Raw genomic sequence first — 12,305 nt, 5'->3', positions numbered from 1 at the left:
GCAAATACTTTTGGCAATATAGTGTATATCTCTATATCTATAAATAAATGTGTACACACAAAATATGGCTTAGGCCCAAACGAAGCAGCTTCCAATCACTCCCACCTGCAGGCTACCTTTACAAAGATCTCCCCCTTGTGCAAACTACGGTGTCACCCACAGGACAAAATTTAATACTACGAGCACACACAATATTCAATCACAAATTCACACACAAATCAGATCAAAGTACATACAAAAATAGAAATATTTGTGAACAAGTTAGAGAAAAAATTAGACATATACTGTATGTTGTTTTTCCCCAGGCAAAATGACAATACACAAGGACAATGGTGGTCCTTTACACTCCCACCAATCATGTCGCCCCAAATCATACAATTCCCCAAAAATTCTAAGGACCATTTACTATCCCAAGGTACAACCCCAATTCCAAAAAAGTTGGGACAAAGTACAAATTGTAAATAAAAGCAGAATGCAATAATTTACAAATCTCAAAAACTGATATTGTATTCACAATAGAACATAGACAACACATCAAATGTTGAAAGTGAGACATTTTGAAATTTCATGACAGCAACACATCTCAAAAAAGTTGGGACGGGGCGATAAGAGGCTGGAAAAGTTAAAGGTACAAAAAAGGAACAGCTGGAGGACCAAATTGCAACTCATTAGGTCAATTAGCAATAGGTCATTAACATGACTGGGTATAAAAAGAGCATCTTGGAGTGGCAGCGGCTCTCAGAAGTGAAGAGGATAACCAATCCCTCTAATTCTGCGCCGACAAATAGTGGAGCAATATCAGAAAGGAGTTCGACAGTGTAAAATTGCAAAGAGTTTGAACATATCATCTACAATGCATAATATCAAAAGAGTCAGAGAATCTGGAAGAATCTCTGTGCGTAAGGGTCAAGGCCGGAAACCCATACTGGGTGCCCGTGATCTTCGGGCCCTTAGACGGAACTGCATCACATACAGGCATGCTTCTGTATTGGGGGGGGGAAAAATCACAAAATGGGCTCAGGAACATTTCCAGAGAACATTATCTGTGAACACAATTCACCGTGCCATCCGCTGTTGCCAGCTAAAACTCTATAGTTCAAAGAAGAATCTGTATCAAAACACGATCCAGAAGCGCAGACATCTCTGGGCAAAGGCTCATTTAAAATGGACTGTGGCAAAGTGGAAAACTGTTCTGTGGTCAGACGAATCAAAATTTGAAGTTCTTTATGGAAATCAGGGACGCCGTGTCATTCGGACTAAAGAGGAGAAGGACGACCCAAGTTGTTATCAGCGCTCAGTTCAGAAGCCTGCATCTCTGATGGTATGGGGTTGCATTAGTGCATGTGGCATGGGCAGCTTACACATCTGGAAAGACACCATCAATGCTGAAAGGTATATCCAGGTTCTAGAGCAACATATGCTCCCATCCAGACGACGTCTCTTTCAGGGAAGACCTTGCATTTTCCAACATGACAATGCCAAACCACATACTGCATCAATTACAGCATCATGGCTGTGTAGAAGAAGGGTCCGGGTACTGAACTGGCCAGCCTGCAGTCCAGATCTTTCACCCATAGAAAACATTTAGCGCATCATAAAACGGAAGATACGACAAAAAAGACCCAAGACAGTTGAGCAACTAGAATTCTACATTAGACAAGAATGGGCTAACATTCCTATCCCTAAACTTGAGCAACTTGTCTCCTCAGTCCCCAGACGTTTACAGACTGTTGTAAAGAGAAAAGGGGATGTCTCACAGTGGTAAACATGGCCTTGTCCCAACTTTTTTGAGATGTGGTGTTGTCATGAAATTTAAAATCACCTAATTTCTCTTTAAATGATACATTTTCTCAGTTTAAACATTTGATATGTCATCTATGTTCTATTCTGAATAAAATATGGAATTTTGAAACTTCCACATCATTGCATTCCGTTTTTATTTACAATTTGTACTTTGTCCCAACTTTTTTTGGAATTGGGGTTGTAGAAAAATGTGCAAATAAGCATAAAGGTATGTTACTGAAGTGGGTCATGTATGTTTGTCTATCCGTATATTTGTGTGTGGATATATGCATGTGTACCTCTCGTAACTATTTCACTCTCAAGTAGCAGAACTAGCTTTTGTATTGGTCTTTCTATGATGGAGAGTCTAGATGGAGCATTGTGTTTAAGTGATCTCTGTTCCCCCACTTGTACTTTGACTCTTCGGACCAAACCATCACGGTCCACAATCGCTTCCACCACTCGTCCCAACTGCCACTGGTTTCTTGGAAGGATTTCTTCTTTAATAATGACATCATTCACCTTAAGGTTGCGTCGGGGCACATGCCACTTTTGCCATGTGGAGATGTTGGAAAGGTATTCCCTCTTCCATCGGCTCCAGAACTGTTCAATCAAATACTGAATTCTGCGCCATATACATCCTCTTTCACAAACTTCCCAGGAGGCGGAAGAGCCACTTTTGATTTAATTAGAATTAGATGATTGGGTGTTAAAAGTTCAAGAGAGTTAGGGTCATTTATTCCATCTATGGTTAGTGGGTGGCTGTTGACAATAGCTATGGCCTCGTAAAAGAAATGTTCTAAGGGAGACATCATCGAGCCTACCTACACATTGGGCCAAAGTAGCATTTAGGACATTTCGAATTGTGCGTATCTGACGCTCCCAAACACCACCAGCATGGCTTGCTGATGGGGCATTAAACACAAATTAAGGCAAGTAAATATCAGGCCATACCTCTTATGTTCCTTATGACTTCTTTTAACGAGAAATGGTCCAAAGCAATCCATTCCGCAGTTTGTGAAAGGAGCAGATTCAACACGATCTTTAGGGAGCTCAGCCATCCGCTGTTCAACAGGATACCTCAGTCTCCGACGTTGTACGCACTTATGAGCTTAGAAACCAACTTGCTACAACCAAGGATCCAGAATCCATTTGCTCTAAGCTCCGTTTGAGTTTGACTTCTGCCCTGATGGCATATTTGAGAATGATAGTGAGATAGAATAAGCTGAGTGACATGACCACCATTGGGCAAACTAGACGGATGCCAAAATTCTTCACGGAGAGCTGCATGTTTCAGTCTTCCACCAACACGAAGTATGCCCTCACTGAAGATTGGATCGAGACAGAAGAGAGAACTGGAACTTGGAAGACTGTCCCATTTTGAGTGTCTTTATCTCTTGGCTAAATGACTGCTGTTGGACAAGCCTTATTAGAACTTTGGCTGCACGCTCACGCTCTTTGACAGTCACAACATCTGTGAGACGCTTTCGTTCAGAGCACAGTTAATTCTTGCCACTACCTTAAGGAGTGTTGTCTAGGATGAAAATCTAGACAGGCAATCAAGCACATCTGTGCACTCACACTTGATGCAAATGCTTGAACTGCCTTAACCTCTAGGTCCCCAACCAAGAGGTCATTTAATAGACAGGGTTCAAGTTGAATTTCTTCCCTACACAAGAACTTGGGACCTAATAGTCAGTTGGTTGACAGAATCTCTGATGCACGAAGCCCCCTAGAGGCGTGATCAGCCGGGTTTTCGACTGTATCAACATAATGGCACTGGCTTGAGTTGGTATTCTCCCTTATCAGCTGGGCATGATTTGCTACAAACACGTGAAACCTCCGTGCTTCATTACTGATATATGCCAAGGTGACTTGAGAATCTGTCCAGAAGAACTATCAATCTTCATGCTCAACTCTGATTTCAGCAGAACACTCAGTCGGGCTGCAATCACAGCAGCTGAAAGTTCTAAGCAGGGAATACTTGTGACCTTTGATGGCACAACTCTAGCCTTAGCCATGACGAAGCTGCAATGAACTTTATTTTGGTCATTCTTGTATCGAAGGTAAGAGCATGCACCATATCCCACACTATTAGCGTTTGAAGAGTGGTGCAATTCAACACTCACATTCTTGCCAAAGTGTGGTGGACAGTAACATCTGGAGAATTTGAGACCTCTCTCAGCCCTTCGAGACCCGTTTTCCACTCCTCCCACTGTGGACGCAAGTAAATCAGGAAGTGGATCGTCCCATTCAATGCTCCTATGACACAGCTCCTGAAGAACACATTTTCCACTCAGAATGAATGGGGCCACAAACCCCAGTGGATCATACAAGGAGGCTATGACTGAAAGAATGCCATGGCGGGTGTCAGGCTTGCCTTTCAAGTTTACATTAAAGCTGAAATGGTCACTTTTGATTAGCCACTGAATGCCCAATGCACGTTCCACTGAGGCTGACACTTGATTGAGGTCAAGGCTTTCAACTACCCTGGAGAAGACACGGCGCCAAAAAGATGAACAGCCATCTAATATTCTTTGGGCTCACGATCAAGGTCTCCATGCTCCCACCAAAGAAACCTCAAATAACTGTGGTTCTCAGATGAAACAAAGAATTGATGGAACATTCTTTTGATATCACAGATGATGGCTACTGCCTCTTTTCTGAAACGGCAGAGAACTCCCACCAGTGAATTAATCAGGTCAGGGCCCATCAGTAAAGTGTCATTTAAAGAGATGCCATGAAATTTAGCTGAACAATCAAAGACAACTCTTAGCTTGCCAGGTTTCTTAGGATGATGTACACCGTGGTGAGGTATATACCAAAGGACCTCTTCAACCGGCTCTGCATCACCATTGTTGATCACATCTTCCATAAAGGCTTTATAATGATCATGGAACTGCTGATTAGCTTTTAACTTTCTCTTCAAATACTGAAGGCGAATTGTGGCCAGTTTCTTATTATTTAGCAGTGAGGAAGGACTTTGGCCTTTAAACGGAAGGGGCATCTCTAAATGGCCATCTGCTCTTTGTCGAATGGTTTTACTAAGAAGCTGAATAAAGTGCACATCATCTTGGGAGACAAGTTTGCCCTCAGAATTTCTCTCATTGAAGTCTGACTCAAGAACTCTCAGGATGTCTGCGGCAGATGGAACGGCAATTTCCTTCACTCCAACTCTGTGCACAAACCTTTGGCTTCCTTGTCTATCCAGATGGGGATTCGCTGCTCCTATGATACTCCATCCCAGCTCAGTCTTCTGTGTGAATGGCTCATTTTCATGACCAATGATGACCTCAAGGGGTGCCAAAGCTAAAGGACAGTCATCACATTGCAGTCTTGAAGTGATGGCAACTCACTTGCAAGATGTTTAAGATGAGACCACTGTGCAGCTGTAGTCCTAGTAGGTATGCAGGACTCGTCAGCAGGAATAAAGTCACGTGTATATGCTTGCCGTAACAGAATATAATTTTCATTATGGAAGCTTCTAACTTGCAAGCCACCCACACTTTGACTAGCTATAACTATATCTACAGCAGTCATTGTACTGAGCTCCAACTGCAGTGGTTAAGTGACTACATTCAGCTCTCTAACAAGATCCTCCAAGACAAAGGTTGAATCACTCTGTGTATCCAGAAGAGCATATGTAAGAATTTCCTTTTCAGGTTCTTTCACAGATGACAAGAAAACTGGTACGATATTTGAAGTGGCAGATGCATCTCGAATCAGTGCAAAGGAGTTGACCTTATGGACTTCCCAAGTTGCTTGGCCTTCTGTAGACATGGAACCTTTCATCGCAGCTTCCCCAGATTTCCTCTCTCTCTTCGTGCAAACAAGTTGGATGGTGGCGATTACACACCCCACAGGCATGTCTTGTCCTACAGTCTTTAGTGATATGGCCCTTACGCAAACATCCAAAGCAAAGATGATTCTGATGTATAAATGCCCTTTTATCTCCCATAGGCTTGGCAGCAAAGACTGGACACTTACCAATGCCATGCAACTCATCCTTGCAGATGAGGCATGCCAACCTTGGCCTAGATGCAGACACTTTCTTTCTGAGGTCTTTAATGTGTGATCTGTTGATTGGACACTTGTGCTAAGAGTTTTTGCTCTCTTAGGCAGCTTCTCATCTGCCGTTCTAGAACTTAGCAAGAAGGGAGAGGCAATGGGGTTAAAGGCTATGCGAGCTTCTTTTAACACAAAGTCTGTGAAGCGGTTGAAGGCTGGATATGCTCCTGATGCATCAAGTTCTTCTACAACAATCCTACTCCACTTTCGGATGATCCAATCTGGCAGTTTTTTCAAGAGCTTATGATTTTCCTTGCAGTCATTTAGAATGGTCAATCCTTTAACATGAGGCATAGCTTCTACACAGCTTTTTAAGAAATCTGCAAAATCTCTTAATGCAGAAGAATCATTTGAACTAACCTTAGGCCATTTCACAAGCTTGTCTCAAAAAGCTTTCTGCACAACAAAAGGATTTCCATATCGGTCCTCTAAAACAGCCCAGGCACCCTCATATGCGTCTTCAGAGCGCCGGTAAAAGAACTCTTCTACGGCTTTACGGGCCTCTCCTACAAGGTAGCCTTTCAAATAAAGCATCTTCTCACTGGCAGGGATAGGTTTCCTGCCAATTAAAAAGTTAGGAATGACATCTTAAAGTCAACACACTTCAAAGGATCACCAGCAAACACAGTTGGTTCAGGAACAGGAAGACGATTTAAGCTTAGGGAACTTGCAATTGCTTCAGCCAAGCTGGCTGTTGAACTCTGAGGAGAAGCATGTGGTTGCAACAATGTGACTCCTGAGCTTATTGGTCTGCTTGAAGTCATACCTGTAGTGGTTCTAACAGGGACTGTCTCACAGAGCTCTTCCACTACATTCTCCACTTCACCTTCAAATTTGTTGTATGTTTGGACCTGAGCTGCAGCCACCTTAACATCCAGGTCTGCCTGCATCATTTTCAGCCTTGTTTTCTCCTCCTCTAGCTTCAGCTCAACTTCAGCTTGCTTCTGCTTCATTTCAACCATCATCTGTGACTCATGAAGTTTCCATTCACTTTCCAGCTTACTGAGTTTAGTCTGTTGAGCTTGTATCTCCTGCATTGACTTTGCTTGCTCTAATTTGGCTGCAAGATCTGCTTCTGCAACTGCACGCTTACTAGAAGCTTTGGAGTTGGCAACGGACACATTATCAAACCCTTCAAGCCCTTCTGAGATGACACTTTTAGTGTTTGTTCTGCCAAAGATGGATTTATATTCTTCTCTATTTAAAATCATCCACACCCTTTCCTTTTCAACCTCTGCTTTAAAGGCATCTTGGACAAGGTTCACTGCCGTTCGTTTACTCACTAAATCACATATTTCAGTAGTCAGTGTATTACAAGCATCCAATTTCTGCACAATATCTAGTGTTGTTAAAATTGTTTTGGAGTGGTTTATAATTCTGTTTTCCACAGTCATATCCACTTTGAATATGCTGGTTTATTTTGTCAAGATGCTCTTTTGAACAAAGTTTCTTAAGACTTTTCCTACATTCTCTTGCTATCTGCTTCCAGGATTCATAAGCTTTCAAGAATGCCTTTACATGCCTTTTAGCATCTTCACGCATCTGCTTGCCTCGTTCAGTTAGTCGCCTTTCATGAGAACCTTGTGGGTGGCTTGCAAGTTAGAGACTACTTCTTGCATGCCAACTGATTTCCCTTCTCCTGTTGCAGGTTCTTCAGTTAAGTCTCTCTCTTCAGTGGATTTCCCTTTTCCTTCTGACACTGACATCTTTCATTTTAAACTTCTGATTATGTGATTTGTAATTATCTTTAAGTGAAGTAATAAACTGAAAGTGAGCTGTTTTTAAGAGTGCTATAGACCATCACTTCTCACTTTAAAAATTAGAGCATGCCAAGTAAAATGAAGATGGCCCTTCCATAAATAGAATAGGATAAATTAAACTGCATTCAATAAATTAGGCCTAAGCTAAGCATATTTGCTTGGTTTAACTTCAAAATGTAAAAGGCTTATCTTAAACATGTAATTTCAAACAAACAAGTTGCATTTGAAATAAAGCCATTAAACATTCACTTCATAAACTACACTAAGCATGTTAAAGCAATGGATTTCATCTCAAGCATTTAACTCAAAGCTGCATTCACAAACAAAAGCACATTATCCCCTGCTTGAATCAATCAGAAAATTGCGGTATGATGGTCCAGTTCAGCCCAGGTTAACTATCCCTTTAACCGGGTTATCTCACCGCATCTACAGTCTCTGTTGAACTCGGTAGCACGTTGCAATCTTGCCCGAATTCGCATGGAACAAACCGAAGCCGGCTTGAACGAAGCAGACGAATCAGATGTAGCATTGAGTTTTCACTGTAGCAGCCCTTGGATCCCAAAGAGAGTCTCGACAGATGCTTAAGGTTTCTTTTATTTTTGTTCGTAATAGCATCAACTTTAATCCATTTCATCTTAGCCTTATAGCACCATGAAAACTGTATCAAGACATACAAACAATAAACATCTTAGCATCTAGTTTCCACAAGTACAAACTTCTCATTGTGTAAAAGCAACAATCATATACACAACCACATTTCATACATACATAGATATGACTTACAAACCATGACAAACGTACCTCGCTGGGCTCACCAAGGAATGCAAAGAAATATGTATGATACGATAATCTTCTATCATCAAAATGAGCTTTTCTTGTGTAAATAAAATACAAAAAACTTGGAGATAAAACTCATGCGACTTAGGCCCAAACAAAGCAGCTTCCAATCACTCCCACCTGCAGGCTACCTTTACAAAGATCTCCCCCTTGTGCAAACTACGGTGTCACCCACAGACCAAAATTCAATACTATGAGCACACACAATATTCAATCACAAATTCACACACAAATCAGATCAAAGCACGTACAAAAATAGAAATATTTGTGAATAAGTTAGAGAATAAATTAGACATATTTATATGTTGTTTTTCCCAGGCAAAATGACAAAACACACACACACACACACACATATATATATATATATATATATATATATATATATATATATATATATATATATATATATATAAGTGCATCTCAAAAAATTAGAATACCATGAAAAAGTTCCTTTTTTTCATAATTTAATTCAAAAAGGTAAACTTTCATATATTCTATATTCATTACATGTAAAGTGAAATATTTAAAGCCTTTTTTTGTTTTAATTTTGATGATTATGGCTGATAGCTCATGAAAATCAGAAATCCAGTATCTCAAATTATTAGAATTTTCCCTAAGATCAATCAAAAAAAGGATTTACAATACAGAAATGTCCAACTTCTGAAAAGTATATTCATTTATACACTCAATACTTGGTTGGGGCTCCTTTACCATGAATTACTGTATCAGTGCGGTGTGGCATGGGGGTGATCAGTCTGTGGCACTGCTGAGGTGTTATTGAAGCCCAGGTTGCTTTGATAGTGGCCTTCAGCGTATCTGTATTTTTGGGTCGGGTGTTTCTCATCTTCCTCTTGACAATACCCCATAGATTCTCTATGGGGTTCAGGTCAGGCAAGTTGGCTGGCCAATCAAACACAGTAATATCATGGTCAGCAAACCATTTGGTAGTAGTTTTGGCACTGTGGGTAGGTGCTAAGTCCTGCTGGAAAAGGAAATCAGCATCTCCAAAAAGCTCGTCAGCAGATGGAAGCATGAAGTGCTCTAAAATCTCCTGGTAGATGGCTGTGTTGACTTTGGACTTGATAAAATACAGTGGACCAACACCAGCAGATGACATGGCACCCCAAATCATCACAGACTGTGGAAACTTCGCACTGCGCTTCAAACACCTTGGATTCTGTGCCTCTCCACTCTTCCTCCAGACTCTAGAACCGTGATTTCCAAATTAAATGCAAAATGTACTTTCATCTGAAAAGAGGACTTTGGACCACTGAGCAACAGTCCATTTATTTCTCTCCTTAGCCCAGATAAGACACTTCTGACATTGTCTCTGGCTCAGGAGTAGCTTGATATTAGGAATGCCAAAGTTGTATCCCCTTTCTTGAAGATGTCTGTTCGTGATGGGTCTTGATACACTGACACCAGCCTCAGTCCACTCCTTGTGAAGCTCTCCCAAGTTCAAATCAACTTTTCTTGACAATCCTCTCAAGACTGCAGCCATCCCTGTTGCTTGTGCACCTTTTCCAGCCACCCTTTTCAGCAATGACCTTTTGTGGCTTACCCTCCTTGTGGAGGGCATCAGTGATCATCTTCTGGACAACAGTCAAGTCAGCAGTCTTCCCCATGATTGTGGTTGTGTGTACTGAACTAGACCAAGATACATTGTGTTCATACTGTTTTACTCAAACTTGAAATGAAATATTCTAATATTTTGAGATGTTTTTTATGTTTTTGTACTCTATGCCATACTGATTAAAATTAAAATAGAAAAATGCTTGAAACATTTTAGTTTATGTGTAATGAGTCTATAATATATAACATTTTCACTTTCTTAAATAACTGATGGAAAATATTGAACTTTTTCACAATATTCAATTTTTTTGAGATGCATTAGTGTGTGTGTGTGTGTGTGTGTGTACATATATATGGGTCTGTCTCAGAAACTGGGTACTGTGGGGGTACCCCACTAAATATACTCACAGTCAATAAACTATACGGTTTTGAATGGTGATGTTGGTTTTAATTTGAAATAAAATGATGAAAGAAATAATACAGATAAAACTAAATCTTTGATGTGAATACTCTATTCAGAATTTGGCAAAAATTCTGCAAATTTGTGGGAAAATGGCGGCTTGATTTGATAAATGGCTGACTACATCGCATTCCCTTAAAAAGGTTGTAGTCCACTGAAAAGTCTACAGTTATCACTAATTGTATTTTAAGTTGTAACTTTATACACCTAAGCAGTGGTGTAGTGGAGATTTTTAAAGTGGGGGTACGCGATTCGTGACGTCATCGATTTGATATCATGTCAGAAGCGGTAGCCTTTGTTTGGTCGCCTATGTTTGGTCTGAATGATTTGTATAAATGTTACGTTCTTTTAACAACACAAGAGGGCACAAGAAGACACTTTTTTTCAGACATTTTTATGTGTGCAATTTTCATTCGTGTTTGTCAGTACAGCCCAACTGTTATGGCGAAAAGCCGCGGTTTATTTTGTCTCCAATAAATATGCCGAAATGGCTAAAGAGGAACAAATTCGCCTTCTTCCGAATGCATCGTCGTAGACAGCACCACTCTGCTGCTGGAACTCAACATAAACCTTGCATAGGTTTAACATGGACTATCAGGCGTGAAGTCAAAATATTGGAAATTATGATACACAAACACCTTTGTTCATGTTCGATTCATGTTCATTTGAGCCAAGCTGCATTCAGAATTCGATATTTTTACTAGCCTACTTACTGCCGTGGCAACAGCTACAGCATGTGTCCAGAAGTTAAAAAAAAGTCACGTCACTCACTCACATCGCATACAAACCAGCAATGGGCTGAAATTTATTATAAAAGGCACCAATCGAATAAATCAAGCATTTAGTCTGGCGCGATTGAGGCACCTGCGTATACAAAATACATGACATGCAGCCATTGGGTTAAGCCCTACCATGCACTCCTTCTTAAAGACTTGAGTATTTCTTTAAATTTATTGTCATTTCACATTTTTGGATGTACAACAAAACACTAAACAGGAAGGCCACAAAGATTATGAATTTCAAATCATATATATAATACAGTATGTGGTGAAATTATCCGCGTAAGGATGACCAGGCAGGGGATTATATCAGTTCTGTTGCCCTCTCGGTGCTGCTACCATGAACGCCCGGAAATCACGCGCGCGCACACACACACACACACACAGAGAGAGAGAGAGAGAGAGAGAGAGAGAGAGAGACTACTGTTATTATTAGGCCAGTGGTTCTCAACCGGGGGGGGGGCGCGCCCCCCTGGTGGGGCGCGGAGGTACTCCAGGGGGGTCGCGAGTAGGCTTCATGTATGGAGGAAAAAAAAATCTGGGGCTAACAGGCTATAGTAGCTAAGCAGATGCAACACATTTACCCATGTCAAAATGCAGGACATTGGACTATTACATACAAATCAATACTATTATAAAATCTATCATCAATCTATCATAAAATCTTGTGTGTGTGGCCGCATCAGTCGGGGGAACTGTGATATGTTCCCAAGCCTTGCAGACTTTATCAGTAATGCAGGCACTTCCCACGATTTCTCATCTGTCTTTCAAGCAGCGTCAGAGCACCTGTCGGTAATGAGAAAACAGTTTGCGGCATACTTCACAGAGGATTATCGCTCTTTTGCGTGGGTTCGAGATCCATTTGTGTGTACTGCTGACGAACTTCCAGTTGACATGCAGGAACAGCTTATTGAGCTGAAGAGTGACAGTAGACTTAAGGCAGTCTTCACCTCATGCCCTCTTTCGACATTCTGGGCAGCATTGATGCAGGAGTACCCGCAACTGTGTGACGTAGCCTTGAAACTGCTCATCCCATTCGCATCGACC

The sequence above is a fragment of the Neoarius graeffei genome, chromosome 20 (assembly GCF_027579695.1).
Source record: "Neoarius graeffei isolate fNeoGra1 chromosome 20, fNeoGra1.pri, whole genome shotgun sequence".
Classification (NCBI taxonomy): domain Eukaryota; kingdom Metazoa; phylum Chordata; class Actinopteri; order Siluriformes; family Ariidae; genus Neoarius; species Neoarius graeffei.
Note: the sequence above shows the minus strand (reverse complement) of the source record.